This window comes from Brassica napus, chromosome C8 (genome assembly GCF_020379485.1).
Source record: "Brassica napus cultivar Da-Ae chromosome C8, Da-Ae, whole genome shotgun sequence".
NCBI classification, from domain to species: domain Eukaryota; kingdom Viridiplantae; phylum Streptophyta; class Magnoliopsida; order Brassicales; family Brassicaceae; genus Brassica; species Brassica napus.
Genome location: NC_063451.1, coordinates 7,210,619 through 7,220,990, shown reverse-complemented (window position 1 = coordinate 7,220,990; position 10,372 = coordinate 7,210,619). Strand labels below are relative to the sequence as shown.

Below are 10,372 nucleotides of genomic sequence, written 5' to 3'. Positions count from 1 at the left end.
AATGAAAACAAGGAGGCTGAGATTGAGAAAGAGAGTGAAGAAGAGGCTCAGAAGGAAGATGAAGGTTCTGAGGAAGAGAAAGAACTTAAAACTGAGGCTAAAGCTGAAGAAGACAAAGAACCTGAGGAAGAAAAAGAACAAGGAGTCAAAGCTGAAAATAAAGATGATGAAGCCGAGACTCAAGCTTAAGATGCTGAAGAAGAGGTTGGAACTGAGGCTCGGGTTGAGGCAGAGCTGGAAAAAAGGGTGAAGAAGAGGTTGGAACTGAGGCTCGGGTTGAGGCAGAGCTGGAAAAAAACAGTGAAGAAGAGGTTGGAACTGAGGCTCGGGTTGAGGCTGGAGAAAATGTTGAAAAAAGGGTGAAGAAGATGTTCCTGAGGAGGAAAAGCATAAGAAATACACAGAGGAAGAGAAACAAGGATGAATTCTTACCATTTGCAAGAGCAATGATAGAATTTCTGGTGTGGATAAGATGAATGGAACTGAGAGAGCTCCTTCTCGCAGTTCGGTGAAGCACAGGCCTAAGGTAATGGCGGTGAAGAAACATGGTCCTAAGAAGAGGGGTAAACCGAGAAAGTCTGCTGATCCAAAGAAGTTCACAATGCTGCCAGCAAAGAGGACTTGTGCACGATCACAGTGGGTGCAAACTCCTTTCACTGAAGGAAAGACCAATGAGATCGAGGAGCCAAAGAAGAAACGTAAAACAAAGGCTTAGAAGACTTGTGCGTTAAGATTTTCTGGATGTTTATTATGTATCTCGGCTTTTCTTTTGAACTTATTTAGGATGATATGTAAAACTTGAATCTCTTGAACCTATGTATGATGGATGATATGTAACACAATTGTTTGTGTTGTTGCAGGTTTGGACTACTAGAATATAGGGTATTACTGTGTGCTAAAACTCAAAATTAGAACTACTAGGTTTGATAGGTATTACTAAGAAGTTAAAAAAAAAACTTGTCTAAAACGTATTTAAAATTTTCAGCAAAAAAAAAAACATGTCTAAAACGTGTTGAAAAGGAAGAGAACACATGTTTGAATACTTACACTTAGTAGTACTCAAGGTAGTAGTAATATTTTCTTCTTCATAGTAATACTTTGGCAAACTACAACAATTTTTAGTAATACTTCGTCAAAAAATAAATTTATTAGTAATACCAATCTATTTAAACAGTTTTAGAATGTATATAACACATTGACAGAAAAAAAAACACAGAAAATATGTATTTTCTGAAGTTCTCATTATGGCCTTCCCATCAAGACATTAGTATGGAAGTATAAGGATGTTTTCTATGAAAATGAGAAGTTTTTTACCAACTTGAGAATCTGAGAGTATTTAATGCCTAATTTGACAAATAAACACATATATGGACATATAATCACGTAATACATGAGATATGTTTTCTAAAAAATAAATAATAAGACGAAAATTAAGGTTCTTACAAACATGCATAATACATAGTAATTCAACGTATTTTAAGGTAGTTCCAAGGTAGTACACAATAATAGCTAGTAGTCCATATTACACATAGTAACCCATAGTAGTACATAGTAGTCTATATTACACATAATAGTCCGTAGTAGTACCTAGTAGTCCATATTACATACAGTAGTTCATAGCAGTACGTAGTAGTTCAGCGTTACCTACTAGTTCAAAGCACAAGGGTCCCATGTTACTCTGTGGTGGCAGAAGCACTTCCACATTCAAAATACTCATACAAACGTCCGCCTCTCCTTCCCCTGCCCCTGCCTCTTCCCCTTCCTTGTCCTCTTCTTCGTCCACGAGATTCTCCGGCTGATGGAAACCTTTGCTTTTGAGTGGGTCCTTTCTTTCTTTCATATACCGGGGTAAGAACTTCAAGTGCTCGAATCTCATCTGGTATGACCCATTCAGACATATGAGGAACATGATAAATCGTCATACAGTATGCCAATGCCCGAGCTCCACCAAATAGTATTTCAAACAAAACTCTTGTAGATGGAGGTCCATTCCTACGCTCAAGAACTTGGCAGCAGCTGCTGCATGAACACACGGGATTTTGTCTATATCAAAACGCTTGCAGCTGCACATATTTCTTGCTAAATCAACCGTATAAATCTTTCCGTCACTACCATTGACATTATTGTACTCAAGGTGGAAGCTGTTTATCTCAACAACATCTAAACACCTCGCTTCCAAACATATTTTTAACAATTCCTTTTCCACTGTAGGCACAAGGTTCTTTGTGACTGGTATTTGAGTGCCTTCTTCCTATGTTTGTTAAATCATCAGACATTTTCGTAATGATAACATCAATCATCAGTAGCAAGAAGTATTTTCTCGCTTCCCGAAGAACACCATTAATAGATTCTGCTGCATTTGTTGTGTCAACATTGTATCTGTCTCCTTCAAAGTAACATCTTGCTCATTTTCCCGTTTCAACACTTTTCTCCAGATAAACCGCAACAAAGGATACTTCCTGGAAAAAACAGCATAAAGATCATCGAACTCAGCCACTTTATAAGCATGGGCACACTCTCTAAACTTGTATGCGCAAGCGTCTCTGTTGTTGGCAACATGTCGTTTGACATTTTGAGACAAATGCCAGATACAATACCCATGTGCGGCCGTTGGGAACACCTCTCGTAATTACTTGATCAAGCTTACATTTCTATCCGAAAGAAACACCAATCCGCCTTCATCTGATATCACAGTCCTCAACTTATTCATAAACCACGTCCAGCTTTCATCTTTCTTACCATCAACTACGCCAAATGCAATAGGGTAGTGGTGATGATCAGGATCTTGAGCCATCGCAACAAGCAGAACTCAAACATAAACATGCTTAAGATGTGTTCCATCCACAATGATAACTTTCCTCATTGCCGCGAACCCTTCTATGAAAGCTCCAAATGCAAAAAATAGATACTTAAATCTTTTCACCGCATTCACTTCAACATAACTTACTGAGTCAAGATTCTTCAACTTAAGCATGTACATAAAAGAGTGTATCATAGAAAAACTCTCTTCCGAAGTTCCTCGCACTTCATTAGCAGCCATACTTTTTCCTCTCCATGCTGTGGCATATGATACATCAACACCAACCTTGTGGGTAACCATACTGATCAGATCATTTGGTTTTGGTGTGTCATATCTACCGGGATATTCTTCACCCAAAACAGATGCAACAACATGTGGTGTGCCTCTCCTTCTATTTCTAAGGGTACTTGTAGTTACTACTGAGCATGTATGAGACTTGATGTAAGTTCTAACCGTCCAAAGATCTAAATTCTTAAGCTTTGCTACACGCAAATACCACTTGCAACCTTCTTTGGCTCCTCGACATTTTGCCACAAATCTCACAGTATCAGACTTAGTTGTTTCATACTTAAAACCATTCTTATGTGCACCCCTCTGAACTAGAACTTGCATGGCTGTCTTAGTTCTGAATTCTTGACCCTTAACCAAATCGAGACCATCATCCCATTCTTCTTCTACTATTGTCGTGGCTTCAAATCCCGCTCTTGCAGCTTCAACTTCCCCTCTTACTTATGTTCCTTCATACCCATGCTCTAAATTCTCATGCATCTCAAAGTCTTCAGGTTGCTCAGCTGTGGAAAGCGTGACCACGCCATCCATCTCATGATCCTGATCAGTTCCATCTTGCTCAGTTCCATATTTTTCAGTCCCATCTTCCTCTGTCCCATCCTCCTCGGTCCCATCTTCTTCGGTTCCATCTTCTTCTGTATCTGTATCCTCTCCATCAGATAGACCGACATAGCTATCATCAGTTCCATCATCATCTCCTGAAAGTGACAGACCACCATATGTATCATCCAGGTCACTGCTGATCTCCACGTGTAAAACACTTCTACATTTATCATGATTTACTTGCATGAGATAACCCAAAACGTCTTCATCACACCAAATATATGATGGCTTGTTCGAATAAAATATAATTGGAAAATAACTAATCTTCAGCATCCCATCTCCATCTGCCTTAATCTTTCTACATATACTCTCAAACAATTCAGAATATGTAACCTCTTCCACAAATGTTTTCATTACTAGAGTGTGAATTTCATCTTCTCCCGAGATCCACCTTATCTCAGCCACATCCTTGATGTAACTTCCTCCATAGTCAAAACATATGATTGTAACAAGAGAAGCCATAATAGATTTCCCTGAAAAAGAAATAAAATTATGATTAGTTAACTATTTAAAGAATCTAAGTTGTCCAAGATCTTTGGTACATAATCGATCCAGTAATACTAGCAATTCCAGTAGTTCCTATAAATTTTCACTTTTCTCGATTTAACCCTTTTAACTGACCAAGAGGCTGTTATACAACCCACAATATCGTCTACCACAACTGTAATGTATTATTTTGCTTTAAAACAGTGAAAATAAGCAGAAATATACAAAATAGTCCTTAAACATCATTTTCATACCAATATACCTAAAACTTTAGTTTTTCATTGATTTAAGTCTTTTTAATCAACTAATAACGTGTTACAAAACCCACATTATCATCTAACACCATTTTCATGTTTTTCTTCTTCCAAAACCGTGTTTAAAAAAAGAGAAATATACAGAATCTTCTTCAAACATTATTTTCATATTTCTTTGAAAAAACTCTCACGATTTTTACAACTAAGCTTTAATATTTTTTGTTACTCATATCATATAAAACATAAGTAGTATATTATTATAAAAAATTTTATCAAAAAAACATACCAATTTACGTCAAAAGAAGCTTCAAAATTCGCCAATGGAGCCAAGATGGGGAGAAGAGGTTCGAAGGTGGTTGGGGAAAAGGGAACAAGATGGACAGCTGTAGGAACAAGAGAGGTAGATTGGGTGTGGGATCACCTGTTAGGTTGTCCAATAAATTCTGGACTTTATGTGGGAAGGGGGTCCACTTTTGAAATAAAAAATAGAGAATAATGCATGAGATCCACAAGAAATGAGATAATAATAAAATAGTAAAGGGTAATAAGGAGAGGGAAAATATGGTGGGGTAGTTAGAAAATGAATGGGGTAATGAGAATAGAAAAATTCCAATTGGGTCAAATTAGAGTACTTTCCTTGCTTTCTTTTGTTTGTTAATATTAACTTCTGTTGTTTCGTTTTCTAGATTGGCATACTGATAAAAAAAACATACAAAAACTGTTTCTTACAAAACACAAGTCATACCAAAGTTTATAGCACTAAGTACCCATTTCCGAACCCCGATAGGAGTCTCCAAGAAAAATCCATATGACGCTTGGAACCAATACAAGACAAGACCTGATACCTCCCTATAATATAGTAAGTTTTTCCAAACAACTTAAATTCAATCATCTTCTTCTTCTTACTTATTACTTCCATTCCTTTCATCACCTCATAATTGTTGGACTCAATAAACAATAAACCGACAGCCCAAGCCCATTAGCGTTTGACTTCGACCAAACCCGATTTAGACGAGTTATAGATAGCGAGGGCCAGCAGTTCGGCCTAGGAGAGGCCCGGTCAAAAAAGCGCCATTAACAAGTGGAAGACAAGGTCAACACGATGAGGGCGAAATCCCGAGCATCTATAAGAAGGGAGAAAACCAAAGTAGAGAAAACACATAAAACCCTGGCAAACATATTGACCTCAATCTCAACCTCGCTTATTCTGTTTTTCAGACTTTGTATTTGATCTTACTTTTTCTTAAATATAATTTTCGATTTCATTTCACCATTATATTTGCAAAATCTTATCAATAAAATTTCATTTTTGTCAACAAGAATCTGATTACATCGTTGTGTTCTAAAGATATCGTTGCCCACGTTATTTTCTTCCCTAATCTTTACAAACAATCACTATCAAATACTTAGCGTGAGTTTTAGGATCCACATTTTGGCGCCGTCTGTAGGGGAAGAGAGACGAAAAACATCTTTGCTAAGAACCCGATCTAAGGTTCCTAAGCACGATCATGGATCCCACTCAAATCCCATCCAGTTCCGTCAAACCGGGAGTAACCGACTGATATCTAGAGATTTTGATGAGTTTCAGATTCATAATTTACATTATTTTGATCATTCTAGACTGTATTTAGGTGTATATATAGCATACATTTGTCCATTTGCAATTAACAGGGTTTGGAAAGCACAATTGTGAGTTTTGGGCCAATTCGCAAGGTCATTTCTGCAATTTAAGAAGTCCGGGGTCAGAAACGAAGTCATCAAAAGCTCGGGGACCATTCTGCAAATACGAGGGGGTCTGAATGTTCAATTGAAAGTTTATGGGTCAATTCGGGAGGTCCTTTGTGCACAATCCAAAGGTTTGGAGCAAATTCATGAATTATCAGAACCCTGGGGACCTGTGTTGCAAATGAGCAAGAGCTCACTATTGGAGCTCACAAGCGCTTCACGATCTAAAGATATGGCCGCGACGGTGAGCCTGATTCCGACGACGGCGAAGGCTAAGCACGACGATGAAGCTTGACCCAACGCTCTCATGGTGGAAAGTAGCAGATTGAACCTAAGCCATGGTGATGGAGATGAACACGAGGAAGAAGAGTGCGACATTGACGACGGTGAGAAGCGACGACTCCAGAGCTTCGGGACATGCTTTCACGGCTCGAGCTGAGGTCACGGCTGCGACTTTGAGTGCAGTGGCGACTTGTTGATGACCACGGCGGAGGAGATGAAGCTCGACGACACGGGTTGAAGACCTGCGGAATCGTGAACCCGCTTGCACGAAGAGGAAGAAGTCGCGACGTCTTGACTCGGGGTGGGAGACGCGGGGAGCCGTACCCGCGCGCGTGAAGTTGGAGCTGATCGACGTCCAACGCGGGGTAAACAACTCGGTTTGACGCCCGTGATTTCTACCCGAGTCGTGTCTTTTACTTAGTAGATTTTAGATATTTTTTAAGAGCATTTTAGACTTTTTAAAGGGAGCCATTAGGTTTTCCAATGAGATATAAATACTCTTGTAATCCCAAAGTTAGGGGATATCTTATTTTCTATCTAATCACAAAGAACTTTGTGTTGAAAGATCTAATCTTGATCATAATTTCTTATCTTTGCTTGATTATCTTGCTCTCTAATCATGTTTAACCTTGAATCATCCATGGTTTTGGGGTTATTCATGTCTATTAGTGAGTAGACTAATCTTGGATTCATGGGCTAGGGTGATTAAGGGTGATTAGAGAAGATCTAGGGTGTTTAATGTTAGATTTACTTGTTTTCTTGCTTGTTGAGGGTTCTCAATGCTATTTTAGTCTTGATCATACTAAAATTGATCTCTAGGCATTTCCTGCCCACAAGGTGTATGATGAAATGTCTGAACCAACTTTTCAATGCTTTTAGCTTGCTTTACCTAAGAGATTAGTTGCTAAAAGAGTTATGATTGCTATTGGACTTGTTCTCCATCTTTTCTTTAGTAACATTCAACCTAAGAGATTAGATGCTTGAGTTGCTTTACCAAAAGAACATTCATCTAGAGATAGAGCTTGTTTAGCTTAGTGTCTAGGCATAAGGAAAGTGTTTGATTGATACCTTGCCACCCTTAAATTGGATCTACATCACCCGAGATCAAATGCCTAGCCCCATGAGTCCTCTTGCTTCAAATTGAGAAAGAAAGATCATTACTTTATTGCATTAGCTTATTAGTTCTTAGTTCATACCATCTTTAAAACCGGATCGCACTTAGCTTAAGCATGAACTTGCATTCCCTTTGCTTTATAATCACTTAGGATTGGTTCGACAATCTTTTATACTACATTGATTTGATCTTGGACCCTTGAAAAGTCATGCATCAAATTGGCGCCGTTGCCAAATTCTAAGTTGATTGTGACATTGGGATTTAGTCAATTGCTTGAGACTAAGTCAATTTTTGTTTAATTGTGTTATTACTTTTCTTTCTTTTTTCTCCCTTTGGATTTCAGGTGTATGAACACAAGGAGCAGAGGTCCAACAAACCTAGTTCCAAGAGTTGAAGACATTAGAGCACTTGAGAGGGAGATTGCAAGACAGAGAAGAGAAGTAGAGCAACAAGCTCATTTGCAAAGGTTGGGGTTTGATATGGAGAATCTGCCTCAAGATGGTGATGCCCAAGGAGGCATTGATCCAAGAGCTGATCACCTTCGACCACAGCGCCAGCCACAACACCCACCACGCCAAGCTCGCGCCATTGGAGCCTATGATCAACCTCACATTAATGGTCATAGGTTAGGAATCAGAGCACCACCAGTGGAGAAAAACAACTTCGAGATCAAGTCAGGGCTGCTCAACACCATAGAGAACAACAACTATCATGGTCTTGCTGCTGAAGACCCTTTTGATCACTTGTACAAGTTTGATAAGTATTGTGGCTTGACCAAGACAAATGGTGTTACTGAAGATGCCTTCAAGTTGAAGTTGTTCCCTTTTTCTTTGGGAGACAAGGCACACCAACGGGAGAAGACTCTTCCAAGTGACACTGTCACCACTTGGGAAGAGTGTAAGAGAGCTTTCCTAGACAAGTTCTTCTCTACTTCAAGGACAGCTAAGATCAGGAACGAAATCTCTGGGTTTCAACAGAAAGTTCTAGAGAGTTTCAGTGAAGCATGGGAGAGGTTCAAGGGCTATTGGGCTCAATGCCCGCATCATGGTTTCAGCAAGGAGAGTTTGCTTAGCACCTTCTATAGAGGAGCTCTACCACAGTGCAGAAACAGGTTGATACTGCCAGCAATGGTTTCTTCTTGGGAAGAACTGAGGAAGAGGCAGAGGAACTGGTAGAAAACATGGCCAAGAGTGACTCAGTCTACAGTGATGAGCATGATAGGGTCAACAGAAGTGATGATCAGCATACAAAGAAAGAGCTGAAATCTCTCCAAGCCAAGTTGGATCTACTTCTTGCAGAAAAGGCTAAGCAGGAGAAGATGAACTTTGTTGGTGACCAGAAACAAGAGGCATCTCCAGTGATCAATGAGGTTGATGGTTTAGAAGGCCAAGAGGAGCTGTGCTTCATCAATGCTAATGGCACATGGTACAAGAAAGAACCCAACTTTCAGTACCAAAACAACTACCAGCAAAGGCCACTCTACAACAATCAACAAGGAGGTTACCAAGCCAAGCAGAACTATCCTCAAGACAACCAATCTCCTCAGACTTAAGGAAGTTCTTCTCAAGTTCAAACTCCAGATTCAAGTGTGGATTCTATGTTCAAGCAACTCTTGGAATTTCAGGCCAGAAATGAGAAAACCATGATTTATGAGTTCAAGAACATCCATGCAAAGATTGATGAGAACTATTCTGACCTTAACAACAAGTACATGCAACTTGCCTCTCATCTCAAGGCTTTGGAGAGTCAAGTTGTTTCTATGCCTTCATCTTCCAAGCAGCCAATGGGGTCTCTACCAGGGAAACCAGAAAAGAACTCCAAGGAATCTTGCAATGTTGTCTTCTCCACTACTTCTCCACAGATTGAGCTGAGTGATCATGAGAAAGAGGAGGATGAGATTGAAAGACTGGTATATGGAACTGATTTTGGGGATGTTGAGAGATTTGTTGTAGCCACAGCTGAAGCACAGATGGTGAAGGACGCTGGCAGGAAGATTAAAGCAACGAATCTGCAAAGAGCTGAGCACAAGGCTGAGAAACAAGTTGAGAAGAGAGCTGACAACAAACTGAAAAAGGTTACGCTAGAGGAAGCAACTAAGGTTGAGCTATCACCCTATGATCAGCTCCCTTTCCTCCAAAGAGTTCTCACCAAAGCTCAGAAGAAGGTGATCTCCAAGTTCAGGAAAGATCTTAGTGATGTTGGGGTCAGGCTTCCAGAAATCTCGGGTATGCGTGAAGCACATGTCCAGATGATGCTCATCAACGACATTCTAAACCACCAAACTGAAGTGGCCGAGCTTTTGGACATCTTCATTCCGAAGATTGATCCACCAATCCCTCCAAAGTCCCTCCCTAAGATTGAGTCTCAAGGGATGTTCACCTTGCCTTGCTACCTTGGTAAGCTCACTTTTGATGATGCTCTTGTTGATTATGGTGCAAGTGTGAATTTGATCTCAATGGAGATGATGAAGAGTTTAGGGATTGAGAGCATGGAGCCAAACACATCTTCCCTACAGTTTGGAGATTCCTCTTCTACAACTCCTATTGGTCTCATCAAGGACTTCCCTTTGAAGATTGGAGCATGCACCATTCCTATAGACCTCACCGTTCTGAAGATGGCAACTGAGAAGAGAGTCCCATTGATCTTTGGCACTCCATTCCTTACAACAGTAGGAGCTTGCATAGACTTTGCCAATAAGAAGGTCACACTCGTAAATGTGAACAAAGATGTCTCCTATCCACTACAATCACCAAAGATGATTGCTGAGTATTGTGGAACAATCACTTGTGGAGCATCCTCCATAGAGAAGACCAAGGCTGA

At 39.9% G+C, this 10,372-nt stretch overlaps 1 non-coding gene across 1 annotated transcript; it reads right to left on the bottom strand.

Moving 5' to 3' along the window:
* Window positions 1–8,496: 8,496 nt before the first annotated feature.
* LOC125592248 lies at window positions 8,497–8,603 on the bottom strand. Its single transcript, XR_007328086.1, has one exon. It is a non-coding gene; the product is annotated as a small nucleolar RNA R71 (small nucleolar RNA).
* Between the last annotated feature and the right edge of the window lie 1,769 nt (window positions 8,604–10,372).